Consider the following 23347-nt stretch of genomic DNA (forward strand, 5'->3'; position numbering starts at 1 on the left):
AATCATCACCAAATTTCACATGAACAATACCTCTGGACTAAATTAAGTTGCTATGACTTTTGGTGCTGATCTGGATCACTGAACTGGAATGAAAAACAGGCTTTTTTTCAATCACTTATTTCTCCCTCAGTTTTCAACCAATCATCACCAAATTTCATACGCAGAATACCACTGGGCTGATTTAAGTAGCTATGACTTTTGGTGCTGATCCGGATCACCAAACTGGAATGATCCATGAAAAACGGGTTTTATCCTTACTAAACATCATTCTCTATCTCTTACCGTTATCTCTTATCTCTTACCCAACTTTTTTTGGAATGTGTTGCAGGCCTGAAATGCAGAAATGGATGTATATTAACAAATGCAATTAAGTTGACCAGACAAAACATGAAATATCTTGGGTTCATACCATCTATAATGAAATACAACTCAAAGTGCTTTGTTTATTTAATTTGCATTTTCCATACTGTCCAAAGTTTTTCTGATTTAGGGTTGTACTATTGCAGACTTGATATTGTCATGGTTGCGCCGAATATGGTGCAGGACTGAGACTCCCATCAGCCACTGCACATCACACGATCACGTCACATGACTGTTCACACCTGACTCATGTATAAGTTTAATGAGCTCTAGTATGTAAGTCACATCTTGGAGATCACTCATTGTCTCGCTTTTGTCGTTTTTAGTCACATTGTATGTCGCTTAGCCCATGTCGTGTTCATGTTCTTGCCACGTGTAGCTAGTTCTTGTGTGTTTTGGTTCATGTTCATAATCTTTGTGTTCGTGTGTTCCACTAAAATAAATCGATCTCTGCACTTGCATCTGCCTCGCTACCATTCCGTGACTGTTGACGTCAACTATTCTGTGACACTGTATAAGTGGTGTTTATGGGTGTGATGGGCATTTATGTGTTTCTGTTCAATTTAACAGAACTAAGTAATGAATATAGTATTTTATTTGAATGTGAATTTAAATATATTTTAATATATATGTGATACAAGTAAGATATTTATGCAAAATTGCCCTGCCAATAAATAAATAAATAAATAAAATTTCATCCTGTTGTAGCAGTTTAAAAGAAGCCTAATTCAGAAGGAAAACTGGAGAGCTCATAACACTAGTATAAATTTTCCCTAATTAAGATTTATCCCACTGTTTACAAACACAGAAAAGTCTTTGACAGAAAGAAGACGGGGTGCAGGAAGGAGAAACAGCAGAAGGAGAAAAGGAGGCTGCCGGTTTTGCATTCTGGCCACGCGGCAATTAAGATAGGCCACTAACAGATCCTCCCAGTTTAAGCACATTACTCTTAAAAAAGTGTTACACAACGTGCAGACATCTCTGACAGGCCAACATTATCCTCCAAGTTACAATTAATTACCTCCATGTCCGCCTCTTGCATATCATTTCCATAACTTAAGGGGAGCGGGGACCTGCCAGTGGAGAAAACAGGTTAGTTAAGCATGCCAAATAGCTAGCCTGCTGAGACTGAGAGCAAAGAGATGCAACAGATAAAGAATGAGCACAAACACAGCATATTAAGCTGGAAGTTTAAACTGTGACGGCTACTTTTAGCCCATAGAGATGCCTTAGTCTTTCTGCACTGGTTTGTTGTTTATCTAGCTACAGTAGTGATGAAGATTTTTTTTTCTATCGTTCCCTCTCAGCCAGGTTGGGGAGTGTTGGCGCAGCTTTTTTTTTCTTTTCTTTTTTTTTCCTCACGTCCATTATTTTCGCTCCCTGTTCTCCCATAGCCTCTCATTTATAATGGGCTTGGGAAGCTGGAGATAAAGCGGCCGGGGCGGAGAGACAGAGTGAGCGGTCACATTTTGTGATGGTATCTGCTTCCCAGAACGCACTGCAAGTGGACGCCTGACATGTTCTATACATCTTTCCACAGGAGCACTCATTAAACAAATAGACCCTGATATATAGTGCTCAAGAAATGAATTTTTACCTCTGTGTGCAGGAGCTGCTCTCTTGATCTCTGGGGCCTCTGGAATTGTACACACGTGTTCATACATTCACTCACACACACACACACACACACACACACACACACACACACACACACACACACACACACAAGCACACAGCTGTTTGCTCCTGTTTTTCTTGATACTACACAGTATATTCTCTTCATATGATAAAAAAGTGGTACCTATATACTCCAGATTTTTTTTTTTATAGTTTAATGCTTAATATCTGACAAATAAAGATTTTACCTCTATGGAAAAATTTGAAATAAATGTTTTAAAATTTCTAATTATTATTATTGTAAATGCTATGATAATTTTATCCAACAGCAACCAAATATAAACCTGTATGTATGTATGTATGTATGTATGTATGTATGGATAATGTGATATAATGTGTGATATAATGCATATAAAAGGCATTTGTTCTATATTAATTATCATGCACCACATCTAGAAAATAAATGTGCTTCTTGATATTGCTTCAAGGCTGCAAACAAAGACATATATCAACTGCATACAAATTCTTAATTACTATGATATAAGGATATCCATATTACTTCTGCCATTTTCATTTGTTCAGATGTGGTAATTATTAGCACAGCTCTGTATGGAGAGGCTTTAATTAAAGTTATAATTTCATCTCACACAATCAATTGCTATTTTAATAAGAATGTACGAGGATATGCAATGAAAGGGAAGTTGGTTCTCATTTGCTGTTTTTGACGGCAGTCTTACAAAGGCACAGATCGATTGTATTTATAAAGGAAAGTGCCTGAACACTGGCCATGAGCATGTTCATCAACTAATTTCATAGTGTAATTCAAAGAAGTCGGACTGGTGTGAGAGACTGCTTGAGTTCCTCTGAAAAAAAAATACAGCAGAAACATGGGGTGTCGATTCCATGACTCTACTTGCCTACGAATTTACTCAATTAGTAAAGATGAACTGTGAGTCTGTGTCACCTTGGCTAGGTGTTGAAAATGGAAATGCTCAAATCCAAGAAAAAACATATAGCAAGAAATCTCAGTTACAGGTCAGAATTGTAGGCCAGGTGGAATTTTTCAACCTAGGTTAGAATTTTTAACCCGGTTCATAATTTGCTACTTGTATTTGGGAGACTTACTATATCTAGGGTTAGGATTTGGGAAGACTTTGTATTTTAAACTACTTGATGATGTAATAAGACTGGCCTCATTAATAAATAAAAAATATATACCATATCACTCTTTGCATCACATCTGTTGCTGGTCTAGTGGTTAAGGTCTAGGGTTAAAGGAGAACTGAAGGCAATTTTTTTTTAAATTATCAAAATTCTATTTATCTCATTTTATTAAATATAGGAATGCATTTTTGATCGCTATTTTGTCACTGCTATAGCAAGTTATGAGTGTTTGAAATATGCTCTGTAATACTGTATATCAGTCCATATGTCAAAGCAATGGCCGTAAACGAGATTCGTTGAGACCTGTGCGAGACATCGCAGGATGGAAGTAAAACATACAGTGGAAATCAAAGCGACCAACATCTGCCAACGTTGTCAAAAGACGCGCGCGTCCTCTTTTGAATGCTGATGTAATCAAGTCGGAAGTTTGTTTTGTTTAGATAGCAATCAGGAAAGTTTGAAAAAAGTAGGCAGTAATCGTCATTTAAACTCGTTTTTGTGCAATATTTCATTTGGAAAACAATTTTCAAAATGGTGGCACTGACACCTGGCTGACACTTCACGTTTCGAAGTCTCGCACAAGTCTTGTGAAGATCGCGCGGATAAGCGACGCCTGCCGTGGACCAAACTAAGTAAATTCAACACGGCTAAAAACCGAAAAGGCCGATAAGTATAATATTTAATTTCAATTAGTTGCCAATACGAGTCACGATATAAGGTTACTAAAACTGAAAACGTAATTGAATAACACGTTAATTAAGAAATAAAGCAAGTTTAAAAATGACTTCAGTTCTCCTTTAAGAATCAGAAGGTTCTGAGTATGAATCGTGGTTAAGTATGAAAAAAATATATTTTAAAAATGCTCATTAGGTAGATTGGAACAGACGAGGAAATATTAGGTAAGTGTAGACAGAGAGGAAGTGGATGGAAGAAAGAGAGACAAAAGAAGTTATGGAAAACTCCTATTAAGAACCTTAGATAATCCAACATTTTACCTAGGTTGGAAATTATGAACTAACCCAGGTCAAAAAACAAAAAAACAAACAAACAAAAAACCTAGGTCGAAAGTTTTTGACTGTAACATTATATATATATATATATATATATATATATATATATATATATATATATATATATACACACACACACAAGAAATGTTTCAGTTGATTTGTTATTGCTTTGCAGGCCAGATTATCCAATAAGTTATAGGAGATCCTAAATATTGACCTTGAACTATAAAACAGAGCATTACTAATAGCTAATAGCTTGCTAATGCTAGCTAATTTGAGTAGAATCACTCTGTAACCAAGCAAAACTAACATAACAGCATTGCTCTTGACCACCAATTGCCAATAAGCCACAACATTTGACTGTTACATTTAGGTTTCATTGTAAAATAAGTACCTAAGAACCAAAGTGCATACTTATTTAAGTTTACAAAACATTAACAAGCAGTCACACACCAGACAGGATGTGTAGCTGGCTATATAAGGACACCAGTCTGTCACTGATGTTGGTAGACACTAATGTCCACTAAAGGGAGAAAAACAAATTCAAATTAGTACGCCTACTGCTTTGTAATGTTACAACCTTGTGAAGGTAACCAAATTAGCTTCATCTCAGTATTTATTGAGCACACTAAGCTTTGAGAAGTTTGTAAAGTGCGAAAGTAATAAACACCAAAATTACAGTTAGCTATCTATCTAAATAATGTAGGTAATGGTTACATCTTATAGTGACAGCATTTCATCTTATACCTTATATTAGCTATATACCATCAATTAGTTAGCTGACTATGTAAATAATATAGGCAATGGTTACATTTTATCGTGATTAGTCGTTCATTTTATACCGTATATTGTTTATTATTCTATCCACATTCACTGGATCTGAGCAATTGCGTGCTCTGATTGGCTACTCTACTACTTACGATATTAGCTCATATACCATGAATAGAGAAAAACAAAATGGCGGCGTGTGATGCTGAACCAACCGAGGGTGAAATAAAAACTCGACTCGAAAACAAAACCCCCCAAAAATTCAAGTATTTAAAAGAAACAGAAAGGCTAAAATAATAGTGTGTGTGTCCCGCCAATATCTCCTGTTCCACACTCCAGCACAGTTGGTGGCAGCAATGCACCTTTAAGTTGGTTTGCCAACTGGCAAAAAACCCTGAAGAAGAAGAAGACCCCCTTCCAAAAAAAAAGCAACAAAATATGGAATAAAAGTATTTGATGGTAAGAACGTCTCATTCTCTCTAGCCGCTTTATCCTGTTCTACAGGGTCGCAGGCAAGCTGGAGCCTATCCCAGCTGACTACGGGCGAAAGGCGGGGTACACCCTGGACAAGTCGCCAGGTCATCACAGGGCTGACACATAGACACAGACAACCATTCACACTCACATTCACACCTACAGTCAATTTAGAGTCACCAGTTAACCTAACCTGCATGTCTTTGGACTGTGGGGGAAACCGGAGCACCCGGAGGAAACCCACGTGGACACGGGGAGAACATGCAAACTCCACACAGAAAGGCCCTCGCCGGCCACGGGGCTCGAACCCGGACCTTCTTGCTGTGAGGCGACAGCGCTAACCACTACACCACTGTGCCGCCCCGGTAAGAACGTATCCTTTTTTATTTTTCAAGAATTACTATTATCGAGGGTGGCACAGTGGTGTAGTGGTTAGTATTGTTGCCTCACAGCAAGAAGGTTCTAGGTTCAAGTCCAGTGGCTGACGAGGGCCTTTCTATGTGGAGTTTGCATGTTCTCCCTGTGTCTGTGTGGGTTTCCTCCGGATGCTCCGGTTTCCCTCACAGTCCAAAGACATGCAGGTTGGGCTAATTGGTGGCTCTAAATTGACTGTAGGTGTGAATGTGAGTGTGAATGGTTGTCTGTGTCTATGTGTCAGCCCTGTGATGACCTGGCGACTTGTCCAAGGTGTACCCTGCCTTTCGCCCATAGTCAGCTGGGATAGGCTCCAGCTTGCCTGCTACCCTGCACAGGATAAGCGGTTATGAAGAATTATTATTGTAGCATTTTTCACCAGTTGCTAGTCATTTTGCCATTAAGTGGAAATGATTTTGTCAGACGTTTTGTACAAAGTGGGCGGCACGGTGGTGTAGTGGTTAGTGCTGTCGCCTCACAGCAAGAAGGTCCGGGTTCGAGCCCCGTGGCTGGCGAGGGCCTTTCTGTGTGGAGTTTGCATGTTCTCCCCGTGTCTGCGTGGGTTTCCTCCGGGTGCTCCGGTTTCCCCCACAGTCCAAAGACATGCAGGTTAGGTTAACTGGTGGCTCAAAATTGACCGTAGGTGTGAATGTGAGTGTGAATGGTTGTCTGTGTCTATGTGTCAGCCCTGTGATGACCTGGCGACTTGTCCAGGGTGTACCCCGCCTTTCACCCGTAGTCAGCTGGGATAGGCTCCAGCTTGCCTGCGACCCTGTAGAACAGGATAAAGCGGCTAGAGATGATGAGATGAGATGAGTTTTGTACAAAGTTTTTATTTATCAAATGTGCTAAAAATAAAAATAAAAATGCTCTGTTTCTCAAAATCCAGTGAATGTGGATAGAATAAAACAGTTATTCCACTCAGTCTCATCGTACACGGCTTATAGCCGACGAAGCACTGCTATCAGCTCATGTATGACTTGATTTCATGGAATAACTGTTAAATATATCATTCAATAGAGTAATAATAGGTAGTTAGCAGACTACCTAACTACAGTATTTATTTGTGTTTAGCTAATCCAGTAATAACTCCTCAGTGTCACACTAGCCGGTTAGCTATGTTCATGAGCTGTAACCTTTTTTAAGTGTATGTTTAGCTCACATGCTCTAATGGCAGACCCTGGTTGCATCATGAAATAGCTTATTTACTAGCACGCTGGCAGCATTTAGCTACTTTTACTGAACGGTTACTTGTTACTAAAATGATTAAAATATTTTCTTTTCAGTTTATTAAGCAAGACCTGTGCATGATAATGGTAGAACTTTGTCTAAGCAATCGACAGCATTTATTACACCAGGACCATCCTGTCCTGAGAATCTCCTCAATAGTAATGACTTAAACCCCATCCATAATAGAGATAATTCAGAATTGTGTATATACTGCAGGACTCAAAGTGTGTGTATGCATGCAAGCTGTGAATTCCCTGTTTAAAAAAAATGCTTTGTAGAAATTTTATTGTAAGTCGCATATATCTCCAGTTGGAAACAGTGCTGAACATACCTCAGGCCAAACATGCCATAAATCTTGCTACTCTGACACATCCATATACAAATAGTCTTTGGCTTTGACTCCCACACTTAAGTGAGGACCATGTTCACATTTCCATACATCAGGACATCAGATCCAAAGTGTACTTTGCAACATAAAAGAGCAGTTGAGTAAGTGGGCGTCTCTTGCCTTGCGCTCCATATGCATCTGTTAAATGACTTGCTGATCTCATTAAATAAAGCTAATGTACTTGTAAAACAGTCGGCGAGGGCAGTACATCATTGTAAGTGTTTCGAGGGTGGAGAGGAAGAGGAAGGAGGGGGTTGTAGAGCGGGATAGAGGGAAAGAAGAGAGGAGTGGAATGGGGTGAGGTGGTTGCTGGTCAGTGGAGATGTCTCAAGCCCATAAATCTTGGCCTCTTCCTGCCTAGTTATTGTGTATTTCTTTTGGCCAGAGATTGATTGTAGCAGGGGGGAAGATGAATTTGCCCATAGACCTTCTTTTCTTCCTCTCCCTCTCTCGCTCTCTTTTTTTTTCTAAGCTCCTGATGCTTGGCCAAGGTGATAATGCTCTGGATTCTTTTTTCTTCCTTTTTTTTTGTCAGCCCACCGAATCCCTCCCTCCATCCCTCCCACCTTCGCCCTGTACTTTCCTGAGATCATTTGTTTTGGATTAGAAACAGCGTGGTGAAAAGGGGGGCCATGCATGGGGGTCACTGACAGTGGAATAGAGCGTGGCAATGTACAAGTGTCCCTGGTGTGATGGAAGCACATAGTGTACACATGCACACACACACACACACACACACACACACACACACACACACACACACACACACACACACACATGTTCAGTTCACGCACATTCAGAGAGATTACAATGGACAAACAAACGCAAACGCAAATGCAGTGCAAAGCCCTTCTTCCCACATAAAATCACACAAACTCACACACGCCTCTTAAATCAGCCCTGACAACGGCCTCCTTGCTGTAGGTCGACGTGCCAGATTTGATCCTCTGGGATGCTTCCTGCTTTGGCTGCTTTGGGACGGATGCTCCTTGAGATCTATACGCACATCATAATTGAAGGTTTGCTATGTGCACTAGTGTCTGCTCCACTGCCCGTTCACACTGCGAAGGGACCATTACACACACTCTTTTAGCTGACTGGCTTTAACCTGGAACTATCAAGACATACATACATACATACATACAGGTATCTTCGAAAATAGGACTCTGGCACCATGTCAAAAGCAAATCATTGTGGATGTATGTGGGATTTGGGTTGAGGCCAGGAGTGTTCTGGAGGTCTATTTTTGTACTAAGTGCACACCAGGGATGTCATCTACAATATTGTACGGCCCAACATGGTCTCATGCTTGTGAAAACTCAATTATTATGAAAAGTTATGCAGATTGTGGCTAGTACCCTTTTCTATAAATGCTATTTTTCAGATGTGGTGCATGCATTTGTATTTTTCACAAGATCTTTTTTTTTTTTTTTACACAGGATTCATTTATTATTCACATGATGTTTTTTTTTTACCCATGATTAATTTATTTTCATGCGTGTTTTTTTTCAGACAAGATACATTTATTTTCGTACGTAATTTTCTACATGATTCCTTTATTTTCACGTATTAATTTTTCACTTGCAGGACATACGGTTTTACTTCTCACATGTCAAGTAAACATGTCTTTACTTCAGTAAACATAATTGAGTTTTAGGCCATAATATGTATTGTACTTTCTTTTCCAACTTCCTTTGTATAAAAATGAAATAAATTCCAATGTTATCACCAGCACGCTTTTGAATTTGAGCTTTTGAATTGACCACAAGATCAGGTTGGAAGGGGAACAGCATCACAATTCGAGGTTGATTTCTGTATGTCGATAAACTACGAAGATGTTATCGTTATACTTAGAATGCAGCATTTTTGTGCTGGATTTACATGTGATCTCAAATATATACGGTATATGTCTTGTGAACGAATGAGAATTGGGATTAATATGTCCGATGTGAGTTACACTTCCTGACTAGTAATGTGCTATGAGGATAAAGTAGACTAGACCGGTAGACAAACCATCCTGGCTTTATTCTACCTTTCTTGCTGTACCCCTTTCACTCACACACATGCCCTCACAAACAAGCGCCAATGGAGAAACTTTGAAAGTCACGCGAGGCTCACTTTTTTCCCCTTTTTCTCTCTCTCCCTGGCGTTGACCTTTCTGCAACGTTGCCCCGTATTCACTGGTTGTCAGCACATGCTTTGTCCTGGGCCATCCGTCTCTGTCATCCGTCACTCCTACCCCGAATCCCATCCGTCCCATTAGTCTGGGATGAGGAGGGAGGAGAGGCCCATAGCCTGCGGGATCATTAACACACACAATCTCTCTCTCTCTCTCTCTCTCTCTCTCTCTGTCTTTCTCTCTCTCACTCACACAGACACACACACACACACACACCTCCTTTACCGGAGTGACGGTAAAACCGGCACACAGAGGAAGTCCAGGTGGCCTGTTGTTATTTATAACAAAGGAAACAACACAGCAGAACCATCTGACACCAGGCCCGTGTGGACTGGACACACTGATTGTGTGTGTGTGTGTTAGAGGTGGAGGGGGTGTCATCACTGAAGGACAGCTAAAAGTGGACCTCCTCTTCTCCTTTTTACCCCTCTGTTCCCGCCGGGCGGAGAGCTGGGGACTTATTGAACAGATGTTAGCTACACCGTCACTGGGAAGATTGATTATTTTAATTGCCAACGCTTTGCTTTTTTTGTAGCATCTGAATACTTAATGTCAGCTTTTGAAGGATGTTACACTGCCTGATCTCTCTCTCTCTCTCTCGCTCTCTCTCTTTCACTCCCTCCCTCCTCTGATTTCTTTCTCTCCCTCTCTTTTTCTCTCACTCTTTCTGCTGCAGTACACCTTCACACTCTCACGTAATCTAACTTATTTTAAAATGCTAGCTGCTTCACTGCCTTTTGGACCAAATATTAAATCCTGTATGGCATTTTGCTAGCTGCCTGGCGATGGTGCTCTGGGAATGTGTGCATTTTCTGAAAGTGTGTGTGTGTGTGTGTGTGCTGGATTATCTGTGGCGGCCCATCCTGACATCTGGGTTGTCTCTTTCCCAGTGGGCTTGTGTATATCCAGCCTGTTAGTGCCTGTCTTGTGTAATTAATTGTTAATGGCCATACGCTGTCAGCTAGGAAGTTGATATAAACTGAGAGAAGGATCTCTTGGAGGACTCGTTTTGCAGCATGTGATAGATTTCCAAAGAGAGAGCTGTTCTGCTAAATGCCCGGTGGAAATAAACATGGGCATATGCTTGACAGAACCACCCATCTCCTCATCCCCGCATGGAATGTGTATGCTACTTATGAAAAGCTTGTTCTTGTTGTTGTGCAAGTTTAATACACAGACATGGCATGTCCAACTGTCTTCTGGCCTGAGTAAAGTGTCTATAATTAGTTTTAGCAGTTTTGTGAAGCCACTGTGCCACATACATTTACATACCGTATATGTACTGTATGCAGTATGTCAGATTATATCTGTTTTACCATATGAAGGATCTGTTGAAGGGGCTTCTGGCAGCCTGATTTTCAGGCAAACTGAAAAAAAAGGTGTTTAGGTCGAAGCATATTATCCTTCATTCATTTTCAGTCACTACTTTATCCAGCTCAGGGTTATGGTGGATCCATCTGGAACATTGAGTGTGAAGAAGGAATACACCGTGGATGGGACCCTGGTCAATCACAGGGCACCATGCACACAAATTCACACCTAGGGGTAATTTAGCATAGCCAATCCACCTACTGATATTTTTTTTTTGGGAGGTGAGATGTAAACCAGAAAACCTGGAGGAAACCCATGCGGATGCAGGGAGGAAATGCAAAAGTACACACAAAGAGTAACTCAAGCTCAGACTCATCCCTGAATTTGTGAGATAAAGCTACTCGCTATGCCACCATGTGGCCCCCTAGGTCCATCCATCCATCCATTATCATTATATGCTGCTTATCCAGCAGGGTCGTGAGGGAAGCTGGAGCCAATTCCAGCTGACTTAGGCTACATCCACATGACAATGAGATTTTTTTTTTTTAAATATCGCGTCCACATGGGCAACGGATCAGTAAAATCTCAGGTCCATATGGCAACGCAACGCTTGCTGAAAACGATGCAATACACATGCCACACCACTACGTGCGCTGTAAGACGGCGATCCCATCGGAGACACCAGAACAATAGAAGTAGACGCATGCGCATAAACCCCTTCTTTTGTAGCATTAGCCACATAAAGTTTTGATTATTAATCAGTAGCGTAAAACAAAAGACGCGGAAAGAGGAATGAATGGGGGTAGATGGAAGCCGGTACGCCAACATTCTGATATCCTCCAGAATTCTTTAATGGTCCGGAATAAATTGAATGCTACACGTTGGCGGATTACTTTGTTCTTCTACGCCCTTTTTGAGGAATGTATTGTCGGACTTAAACCAACATCTGAAGAGGTGAGATCGCTCCTTTTTTTTTTTTTCCTATGTTTGCTGGTGGGATTGTTTTTGTTTTTGGAAAGCGCACGGGCGGTGCGCGGTTTGGTACTGCTTCTGCAGTGTTTGGACTAAAGACTCTGCCCTAAGGGCTATTCTCTCACTCTCTCTCTCTCTCTCTCTCTCTCTCTCTCACTTTGCACCATTACACAATAAATATTCACAGTGAAAATATTTTGTAAGCGCGTTTCATGAACCAAGTTATAGGATTTGTTGACAACTCGCATCAAGTTCGTTACACTTCTACCCGGCGTGAAGCACTGACAGTCATGTGGTTGTGACATCATCGTAAACAAATCCGTTCTACTCATCCAGACGACTTCGCAATGGCGCCGTTGCCAGATTTTTTCACTCTGGAACCCATTCTCAAAAGATTTAGTTTTGGGGCACCCAAAACGCCGGTGCCGTGTGGACGCCAGGACGAAACGATAAACAATTTTATCAGATTCACCTGAATCCGTTGCCGTGTGGACAGGGCCTAAGAATTCAAAGAGAATGCAGCTCGAATACTTAGAATGTACTTCGAATATCCCGGAATATATGAAAAATTTTCATTCTGACGGCATTCCGGCTCATTCGAGGCACATTCGGGACATTCTGGCAGGATTTGAAGTGGCTTGCCATTTAAAAAATGGCAAAATTTTATGTGACTTTGCCAATTAAAAAAAAAAAATCTCGTTGCCGTTGTCGTGTGGATGTAGCCTTAGGGGTATGGAGGACTTTCATGTGACATCATTGTAACTGTGGATTTGTTTACATGGCCATGTTGCTGGGCAAGCTTTGTGTTTGACAATGACCAGCACAAGTATACAGGAGTGATTGTAGGCCCAATTCAGTACATCTACAGATAAACTTGTGGAAGTTACGTAAATCTAAAAGAACAATGCCAGAGACCTGTAGTACTTTTGGATGTAATAACAGACATGGAGATAAGCCTGGTTTAACTTTTCACCACTTCCTGACAAACTCAGAAAGACGAGAAAAATGGTGTGCTGCAGTTAAAGAGGAAGACCGAATAATAAAAACATTCCTGTGTGTGTGGAGAACATTTTATATCAGGTTAGGGTAAAAGCTCTGTGCAACAGTAAAATGTACAGTGGTGCTTGAAAGTTTGTGAACCCTTTAGAATTTTCTATATTTCTGCATAAATATGACCTAAAACATCATCAGATTTTCACACAAGTCCTAAAATTAGATAAAGAGAACCCAGTCAAACAAATGAGACAAAAATATTATACTTGGTCATTTATTTATTGAGGAAAATGAGCCAATATTACATATCTGTGAGTGGCAAAAGTATGTGAACCTCTAGGATTAGCAGTTAATTTGAAGGTGATATTAGAGTCAGGTGTTTTGAGTCAATGGGATGACAATCAGGTGTGAGTGGGCACCCTGTTTTATTTAAAGAACGGGGATCTATCAAAGTCTGATCTTCACAACACATGTTTGTGGAAGTGTATCATGGTACGAACAAAGGAGATTTCTGAGGACCTCAGAAAAAGTGTTGTTGATGCTTATCAGGCTGGAAAAGGTTACAAAACCATCTCTAAAGAGTTTGGACTCCACCAATCCACAGTCAGACATATTGTGTACAAATGGAGGAAATTCAAGACCATTGTTCCCCTCCCCAGGAGTGGTCGACCAACAAAGATCACTCCAAGAGCAAGGCGTGTAATAGTCGGCGAGGTCACAAAGGACCCCGGGGTAACTTCTAAGCAACTGAAGGCCTTTCTCACATTGGCTAATATTAATGTTCATGAGTCCACCATCAGGAGAACACTGAACAACAATGGTGTGCATAGCAGGGTTGCAAGGAGAAAGCCACTGCTCTCCAAAAAGAACATTGCTGCTCATCTGCAGTTTGCTAAAAATCACGTGGACAAGCCAGAAGGCTATTGGAATGTTTTGTGGATGGATGAGACCAAAATAGAACTTTTTGGTTTAAATGAGAAGCGTTATGTTTGGAGAAAGGAAAACATTGCATTCCAGCATAAGAACCTCATCCCATCTGTGAAACATGGTGGTGGTAGTATCATGGTTTGGGCCTGTTTTGCTGCATCTGGGCCAGGATGGCTTGCCCTCATTGATGGAACAATGGATTCTGAATTATACCAGCGAATTCTAAAGGAAAATGTCAGGACATCTGTCCATGAACTGAATCTCAAGAGAAGGTGGGTCAGGCAGCAAGACAACGACCCTAAGCACGCAAGTCATTCTTCCAAAGAATGGTTAAAGAAGAATAAAGTTAATGTTTTGGAATGGCCAAGTCAAAATCCTGACCTTAATCCAATTGAAATGTTGTGGAAGGACCTGAAGCGAGCAGCTCATGTGAGGAAACCCACCAACATCCCAGAGTTGAAGTTGTTCTGTATGGAGGAATGGGCTAAAATTCCTCCAAGCCGGTGTGCAGGACTGATCAACAGTTACCAGAAACATTTAGTTGCAGTTATTGCTGCACAAGGGGGTCACACCAGATACTGAAAGCAAAGGTTCACATACTTTTGCCACTCACAGATATGTAATATTGGATCATTTTCCTCAATAAATAAATGACCAAGTATAATATTTTTGTCTCATTTGTTTAACTGGGTTCTCTTTATCTACTTTTAGGACTTGTGTGAAAATCTGATGATGTTTTAGGTCATATTTATGCAGAAATATAGAAAATTCTAAAGGGTTCACAAACTTTCAAGCACCACTGTATATGTGGATGTGGGCTTTGGATGCGATTTATTTTATTAGACCTAATGCTTGGCTCGACTAGCAGCATGTTTGTTATGTACTTACAATGTAGACTCGGCTAAACACCATAAAATATGCTAGATCTAGGCCCTGACTTGTTTGTTACTATTAGAAGTTTGTTTGAGCTTACCTTTGTCATAATAAGGTATTTTTCTTTATCAGGAATTTCCCATAACATTGCGGCATGAAACCTGCCTCGAAATATTGGTCGGCATCTGTACTTTTGTAAGCCTTTAGCATCTTCAGTATATTTAAAAATCCCAAATACTAAATAGTTCAAGATGTCGTAGTGCCCCAAATCTGGTAGCTGGTTTGTTGTACACTTTTCAAGTGGAATAAATACATGTGTGGGTAAATTAAGAAGAATCATAATCAGTTGAATTGACCTAGCACCTTTCTCAGAGCCAAGGTTGCTTTACAATTAAAAAAAAAAAAAGTCCACCAAAAGAAGGTCAGGATGTCATTCCAATGGTGTAGCTGCCACAGTCCCACAAAAAGGCGCATGAAGATAAATCCCACACCGCCTGCACAGCTGCCACAATGCTGTCAGGCAACATCGCTTGGAACACCACGCCATGGATCCACAAAGCTAGAACAGAAGCACCACCACGCTGAGCGTTGGCATCTCCCAAACCACCTGCACAGCCACTGCGATGCCACCGAGTAATGTCGCTCAGAACACCATGCCAAGCACCAAAGCACCAAAGCATAGAGTGCTGGACAACCATGATGTTAAAAGAGCAATGAGCTCACTGTAGTCCACAGCCAGGAGCACAGGCATCACCCACGGTGAACTAAGGCCTGGAGGGAACCGATGCCCCAGACTGGGTCCGGAGCCACACCACAGCCGGCAGACAAAACACTCAAACAAAAAACAAACATCAAACTACACAAACACAAAAAAGAAAAACAAAAGGGAAAATAAAATAAAAAATATATAAAAAATTAAAAAGCTCCGGTGAGAAGCAGCAGCCAGAATGCGCGCAGCGTACTCTCAACCATAAACAGAAAAGAGAAAAAATGAAAAGAAACCTTTATTTTTGTCACGTTACACTCAAGCACAGCAAAATTCCTCTTCTGCATTTAACCCATCTGAAGCAGTGAACGTGCACGCATTCACACAGAGAGAGAGAGAGAGAGAGCACAGTGGGCAGAACAAATAAACATTTGTGGGTAAATTATATGGATCTGTTACGCCTGTATAATTCAGCTTTTGGATGTCATGCGATCTGCTGGTATAATATAAATTTTTAAAAGTTTCAGAGAGATTGTACTGGCTGCAGTTGTCTCGATTTTCATTATTAATTGTCACGGCTGTTTCTCTGTTTGGCTGGCAATATGGCGGACGCTGCATGATAAACAAAAACATCAGTGAACGACCTCTATACCCTGGGCAGGTCGCCAAACTATCATAGGGCCAACACTGAGATCAACACTCACATTCACAACTATGGGCATTTTAGAGTAGCCAGTTGACTACATGTCTTTGGACTGTGGGAGGAAACTGGAGCACCAGGAGGAAACCTACACAGGAAACTGTGCTGCCCTGCCCCCTAGGTATTTTTATTTTTTTTTTATAGTGATACTGGGTGGCAAGGTGGTGTAGTGGTTAGTGCTGTCACCTCACAGCAAGAAGGTCCGGGTTCGAGCCTCGTGGCCGGCTGCATGTTCTCCCCGTGTCTGCGTGGGTTTCCTCCGGGTGCTCCGGTTTCCCCCACAGTCCAAAGACATGCAGGTTAGGTTAACTGGTGACTCTAAATTGACCGTAGGTGTGAATGTGATTGTGAATGGTTGTCTGTGTCTATGTGTCAGCCCTGTGATGACCTGGTGACTTGTCCAGGGTGTACCCCGCCTTTCGCCCGTAGTCAGCTGGGATAGGCTCCAGCTTGCCTGCGACCCTGTAGAACAGGATAAAGCGGCTAGAGATAATGAGATGAGTTGAGAAAGCATATGTATATTGATATACAGGTCTTCCAAAAGTGAGAAAAATAAGTCTCATCTCATCTCATTATCTCTAGCTGCTTTATCCTTCTACAGGGTCGCAGGCAAGCCGGAGCCTATCCCAGCTGACTACGGGCGAAAGGCGGGGTACACCCTGGACAAGTCACCAGGTCATCACAGGGCTGACACATAGACACAGACAACCATTCACACTCACATTCACACCTACGGTCAATTTAGAGTCACCAGTTAACCTAACCTGCATGTCTTTGGACTGTGGGGGAAACCGGAGCACCCGGAGGAAACCCACGCGGACACGGGGAGAACATGCAAACTCCACACAGAAAGGCCCTCGCCGGCCCTGGGGCTCGAACCCAGGACCTTCTTGCTGTGAGGCGACAGCGCTAACCACTACACCACCGTGCCGCCCAGAAAAATAAGTATACTAGGTAACTAAATTAAAACTAAGTAACTAAAGTGCACGATACATGTGTGTCAGTTTAACTTTTCTTCTGGTCAGACTGCAGTATTTTCCTGAGTGTGAATGTACCTTTTCTCTCAGACATCATGTTATATTAAATAGACTGAAATCCAACTGAATTCCTGTATCTGTTCATATTTGCACCGTGTATCCATGTAATCATGTGTACCATGATACATCCACAACTGACTAAGCACATCTAACTTTTTTGAAAGTTGAATTTTGATTGTAAATAAATCTCTGCACTTGGCGACTTGTCTAGGGTGTACCCTGCCTTTTGCCCATAGTCAGCTGGGATAGGCTCCAGCTTGCCTGCGACCCTGTAGAAGGATAAAGCGGCTAGAGATAATGAGATGATGAGATGAGATAAATCTCTGCATATTTTAATAATTTTCTTTAGCTGTAATCTGTGCATTACAGATTTTTAACAAGCTCATACAGCACAACTACTGTTCTAATTATAACAGAATCCATCCATGTGATTTACACTCTAACAACTGGTTAGTGGATAAAATAATTAAAAACAAAACATATTGAAGTGTTTACATGTGTATTAGTTGGACTGAGGATGCGTTCTCACAAAACTCCATTTTGTCTGCTATAACCTGCTATGAGCATGTATTAAAATTGCAAAGATAGACGACGAGATTGAGACCGAATCTGAAATGGCTTTGTACTCCCTGTCTCGGCATATTACATAAGGTATGAAATATTTTACTACACACTTAGCCTTTTGGTATTTGGTCCGAAGCATATACTCAAGAGAGAGATGATATATCTGAACATTTGCCCATTTTTATGAAGGGCAACAATGATTCTGGAGTTCACTGTAGATATTAAAACTTCTTCAGAAATAATTCAGGGGTGTCTCTGCAAGGTAATGAAGTTAACTGCTAGGTTAGAAATCAAAAATTACATCATGCCTATCTGATCTGGAGTCTACGTGTTGATTTGTTACCAGTCGAGGTGAGGTGGGCCTGGAATATTGAGCTTTGTGGCAGGGTTTGGAAGGACGGAGATGTAAGGGTGTGGTTTGTACTGTAGGTGCGGAGGTTGATTGGCAATTATTTCTAAAGACTCCTCTTCTTCAGAGAATTCTTCTTATTTATTTTTCTTTTAAGAAAAAAAGAACTGTATATGAGGGTTGTAGACTAGTCATGTGCAATCTGGCTCTTTTCAGTGAATTTGATTACCTCACTAAAAATAGTTGTCCCTTAAACGGATCATTGCCTTTTTTTCAAGGTTGTTCATAGTTTGTTATCTATTGCTTAAGTTATTTCTGTAACTATTACCTTCTGATTAACAACATAAGATTATACTTTGCATCAGTGATGGATGGTTGTGATATTAGGTTCCAAGAGCTGAGGTTCACAGGTATAACACCAGGAATAGAGACAGCTTAAGTCTGCCCAAATGTTGCACATCACTTGCGCAACAGTCCTTTATAGATTACGGCGCCAGAGCATGGAACACCATTCCCCCAAACATCAAGTCAAGCACTAGCACACATGTCTTTAAGGGCAATTTAAAGAAATTATTATTGTCTAGATTTTTAAGTAATTTGTTTATTATTATTTTTATTATTGTACTAACATAAATTTTAATATTGTATTTTTTTATTACCTTGTAAATGGAAGATCCCCTATGTGGAGGATTAATAAAGATTAAGATAAGATAAGATGGAAGGATAAAATCTGTTATTTATCAATAGCTCTACAATGAAATTACTGGGGTTGAGCAAAACATTGTATCACGAGGTCTCATCTATGGCATAATGAGAATGATATGGTGTAAACCGTGCTCTAATGGCTTCAGGGTTTGTTTCGTCCAAATACCAATAATGGTAAACATAAAATTTGCAACCCTTTAATTAAAAAAACAAACAAACCCTACTAAAGTCAATGTTCTGTCCTTTAGTGTAACTTGTACTCTGATTGGAGGAGGCATTTCGGAGAACAAAATGATTAACTGTGTTTCAATGCAGCTTCTCAATCACTGCAGATGATCTTTTATGTACATGTTATTGAAGCTGGTTTAAATCATCTATCAGGGTACATTTCACTCTAAGTAGTCATCTGACACACTTGTCACTGACAGACTGCATGAATCTACAGTCTGGGCCAGAAAGAAATCAGCCCCAGTATCACTTGTTCAGACCATTCTGTGTATTATTTGGCTTGGTTCTACAAAAGTCCAAATTAATAAAAGATTTCTGTGAGCAGCAAATTGATGTGGATACCCAACATGAGACTTTATATTAACCCATCCATCCATTATCTGTAGCCGCTTATCCTGTTACAGGGTCTCAGGCAAGCTGGAGCCTATCCCAGCTGACTATGGGCGAAAGGCGGGGTACACCCTGGACAAGTCGCCAGGTCATCGCAGGGCTGACACATAGACACAGACAACCATTCACACTCACATTCACACCTACGGTCAATTTAGAGCCACCAGTTAACCTAACCTGCATGTCTTTGGACTGTGGGGGAAACCGGAGCACCCGGAGGAAACCCACGCGGACACGGGGAGAACATGCAAACTCCACACAGAAAGGCCCTCGCCAACCGCTGGGCTCGAACCCAGGACCTTCTTGCTGTGAGGCGACAGTGCTAACCACTACACCACTGTGCCACCCTTATATTAACGTTTTTATATTTTTATTTACATATACATATACATAAAAAAGATTAAAAAAAAAAAACGTTAATATAAAGTATTAAATAAATAAATCTCATTTATTTAGCCCATTTATAAGACGGCATGGTGGTGTAGTGGTTAGCACTGACGCCTCACAGCAAGAAGCTTCCGGATTCAAACCTCATAGCCAACGGGGACCTTTCTGTGTGGAGTTTGCATGTTCTCCCCATGTCTGCATGGGTTTCCTTTGGGTGCTCCGGTTTCCTCCACAGTTCAAAGGCATGCAGGTTAGGTAAAATACCCAGCCACTGGGATTGCACAAGCCAGTGCATACTTAGTGCTGGTCCCAGGCTTGGATAGATTGGGGAAGGTTGTGTCAGGAAGGCCATCCAGTGTAAAACCTATGCCAAATCAAATATCTCATCTCATCTCATTATCTCTAGCCGCTTTATCCTGTTCTACAGGGTCGCAGGCGAGCTGGAGCCTATCCCAGCTGACTACGGGCGAAAGGCGGGGTATACCCTGGACAAGTCGCCAGGTCATCACAGGGCTGACACATAGACACAGACAACCATTCACACTCACATTCACACCTATGGTCAATTTAGAGCCACCAGTTAACCTAACCTGCATGTCTTTGGACTGTGGGGGAAACCGGAGCACCCGGAGGAAACCCACGCGGACACGGGGAGAACATGCAAACTCCGCACAGAAAGGCCCTCGCCGGCCACGGGGCTCGAACCCGGACCTTCTTGCTGTGAGGCGACAGCGCTAACCACTACACCACTGTGCCGCCCTGCCAAATCAAATACGTGGAAAAAAAAGATTGGCTGTGGTAACTCCTAACGGGAGCAGCCGAAAGAAGATTTAGCACATTTATACCACCTCTGCTTTACAGTGAATTGGGTATAAATTGAATCTTATTTGCACTACTTACCCATCCTCAATACCGCTTATCCATCAGAGTGGATCCAATCCCAGCTGACTTTGGCCTGGGCAGGTCACCAGTCCATCACAGGGCTCACACAGGGATGAACACTCACGTTCACATATATGGGCTATTTAGAGTAGTTAGTTGACCAAATCCACAAGTCTTTGAATTGTTGGAGGAAATGGAGCACCCGGAGGACACCCATGCAGGCAAGAGAAGAACGTGCAAACTCCACATAGAAAGAACCCAGTCAGGCACGAGGTTTAAACCCAGGACCTTCTTGCTGTGAGGCGGCAGTGCTAACTGCTGCACCACCGTGCTGTCCTTGCGCTATTTATTTGCCTTGAAAATATAGTAAGCATTACTGCATTGATATTATTCTCAGCTGTTTCACTGCAAATAACTCAGACATGTTTGCTACACAATAAAGCATGATCTAGTCCTATTCCCTTTGAAGCACTCTTAAATATAGATTGGAGTGTTTGCATTCATCGTGGATTCCCATTGTCTTCCGCCCACCCAGATTTGTGTTATACTACTGGGTCCATTATCAGACATAAAGTCCTCTTCACTACTGTAGGATCTTCTGCTATAGTCTCGAGAACCTTTTAAGAATGCTTTTAGAGACTTTTAAAAGGGGAAATTGCTATAACTTGTTGAAAATGTTCTCAAAATTCACTTGACAGGCCTACCATTTTCTGAAAAGAGTTTCACATTAACTCTGTGGGATGTTATTTAAATCTCTCAAGTAGCTAAAGACAGGGCCAGAAAGCACATTTTAGCACAGAGGAGAGGAAAAGAGGACAGCTGTTTCTACTTCCTGTATGTCTCCTGCCAGGCTGGAGTGCCTTCGAGAGGAAAGTGACCACAAATGCCATTTTCTCCCCAGCCATAGAGTAGCTCGGCCACTGAGGCCAAACTCTGTGTGTGTGTGTGTGTGTGTGTGTGTGTGTGTGTGTGTGCACTCTAGGTGAGTGCAGTGAGGGGAGGGTTGTCAAGGCCAAAGGCAGGTGTCTGTGCACTCCTCCTCTCTGCATCCGTCACTGGGGAGAGAGGGAAGGAGGGAGCAGACAATTAATGGCAGGCTGGAGTGGCCAGGCAGAGTCGGCGAGTGGGAAAGAAGAGAGTGACGATAATAAAGTGGCTCTGGCCGGCATTAATCTCCCTCACACCGCAGGCCTGTCAAGCTAGCCAGCCTGTGACTAATACCACGCTTTGCATACACTGGTCACAGCACACAGCCAGCATGCTAGCACAAGCCACACCACTGCGATCCACTCGATTTGGCTCTTGCACCATAAAAGGGGAGTGCTACAATGAGTGAAAAGAGGCAGCTTTGAATCACACTTGTTTCATAAAACCACTGGAGCATATCATATCACAGTTAGGTAGTAGGTAAAGTATGTAACACACTTTCTGCCAACTCATCATGCTCATTCTTCTGCATCATTTTATGAAACCTGGCCTTTTTTCACACTATTGGTGTCTTGCTTAGTTACCATTGGAGCACTTGAAATTTAAAATGTCTGGTCAATAACTTAAAGGTTGCCAAGTTTTGTTTGGTTCAAGAGATATGCAAGGCCATAACATAAAACTAAAATTTTTATCGACAATGTTCTTGAGTTGTCCATCCATCCATCCATCCATTATCTGTAACCACTTATCCTGTACAGGGTCGCAGGCAAGCTGGAGTCTATCCCAGCTGACTATGGGCGAGAGGTGCGGTACACCCTGGACAAGTCGCCAGATCATCACAGGGCTGACGCATAGAGACAAACAACCATTCACACCTACGGTCAATTTGGAGCCACCTGCATGCCTTTGGACTGTTGGGGAAACTGGAGCACCCGGAGGAAACCCACACAGACACGGGGAGAACATGCAAACTCCACACAGAAGGGCCCCCATCAGCCACTGGGCTCGAACCTAGAACCTTCTTGCTGTGAGGTGACAGTGCTAACCACTACACCACAGTGCCACCCCTGTTCTTGAATTGTCATTACTATAATCAGTATGTCTAATATTTGGTAGGTGAGTTTCAAAGAAAATATTTTGCAAATAAACAAATTGAGCTAAAAATCAGTCTTCATGTCTGTCCTTTATAAAAAAAAGCTGCATTTTGAATTTGTTCTTCATGATATAACCACTAAAGTGATGAAAATAGATGGGGCTATTTTTTGTCAGGGAGGCCGCCATAACTCCATCGTGCGTGATGTCATTTTTTGTGAGCACAGTGGAGATGTACAAGTGCATGCTATACTAGTGTCAGCAGGGCAAAGTATTCTGCCAGGGATTGTTAGTGACGGATGTAAATGCAGAAGATCTTTATTATAAAGAAAAGTGCAAACAGGCAAACAGTCCAAATTGTCAGGCATACTTTATATCGTGAATGGTAAAACAGGCAAACGGTCAAGCGAGGCACAAACAGAATATTGTAGACAGAAGCAGGGTCAAAAACTAGGAACACGAAACAGGAATCAGGAAATCGGTCAGGAAACAAGCCTCGGTAATGTGTCACAACAATGCAGTACTTCGCAAAGTAAGTCTGCATCCTGAGTCCTTATTTAGGCATGCCTGAGAATCCTTCTGTTGTGACAATTAGACTGTAGTATAATATTTTGGTCTAGCGTGACTTCTCGTTCAATTTATTTGCATTTCTCTACAAAAATTATGGCAATGCAGTATTAGCAAAGGAGTCAAAATACAG

The sequence above is a fragment of the Neoarius graeffei genome, chromosome 27 (assembly GCF_027579695.1).
Source record: "Neoarius graeffei isolate fNeoGra1 chromosome 27, fNeoGra1.pri, whole genome shotgun sequence".
NCBI lineage: Eukaryota > Metazoa > Chordata > Actinopteri > Siluriformes > Ariidae > Neoarius > Neoarius graeffei.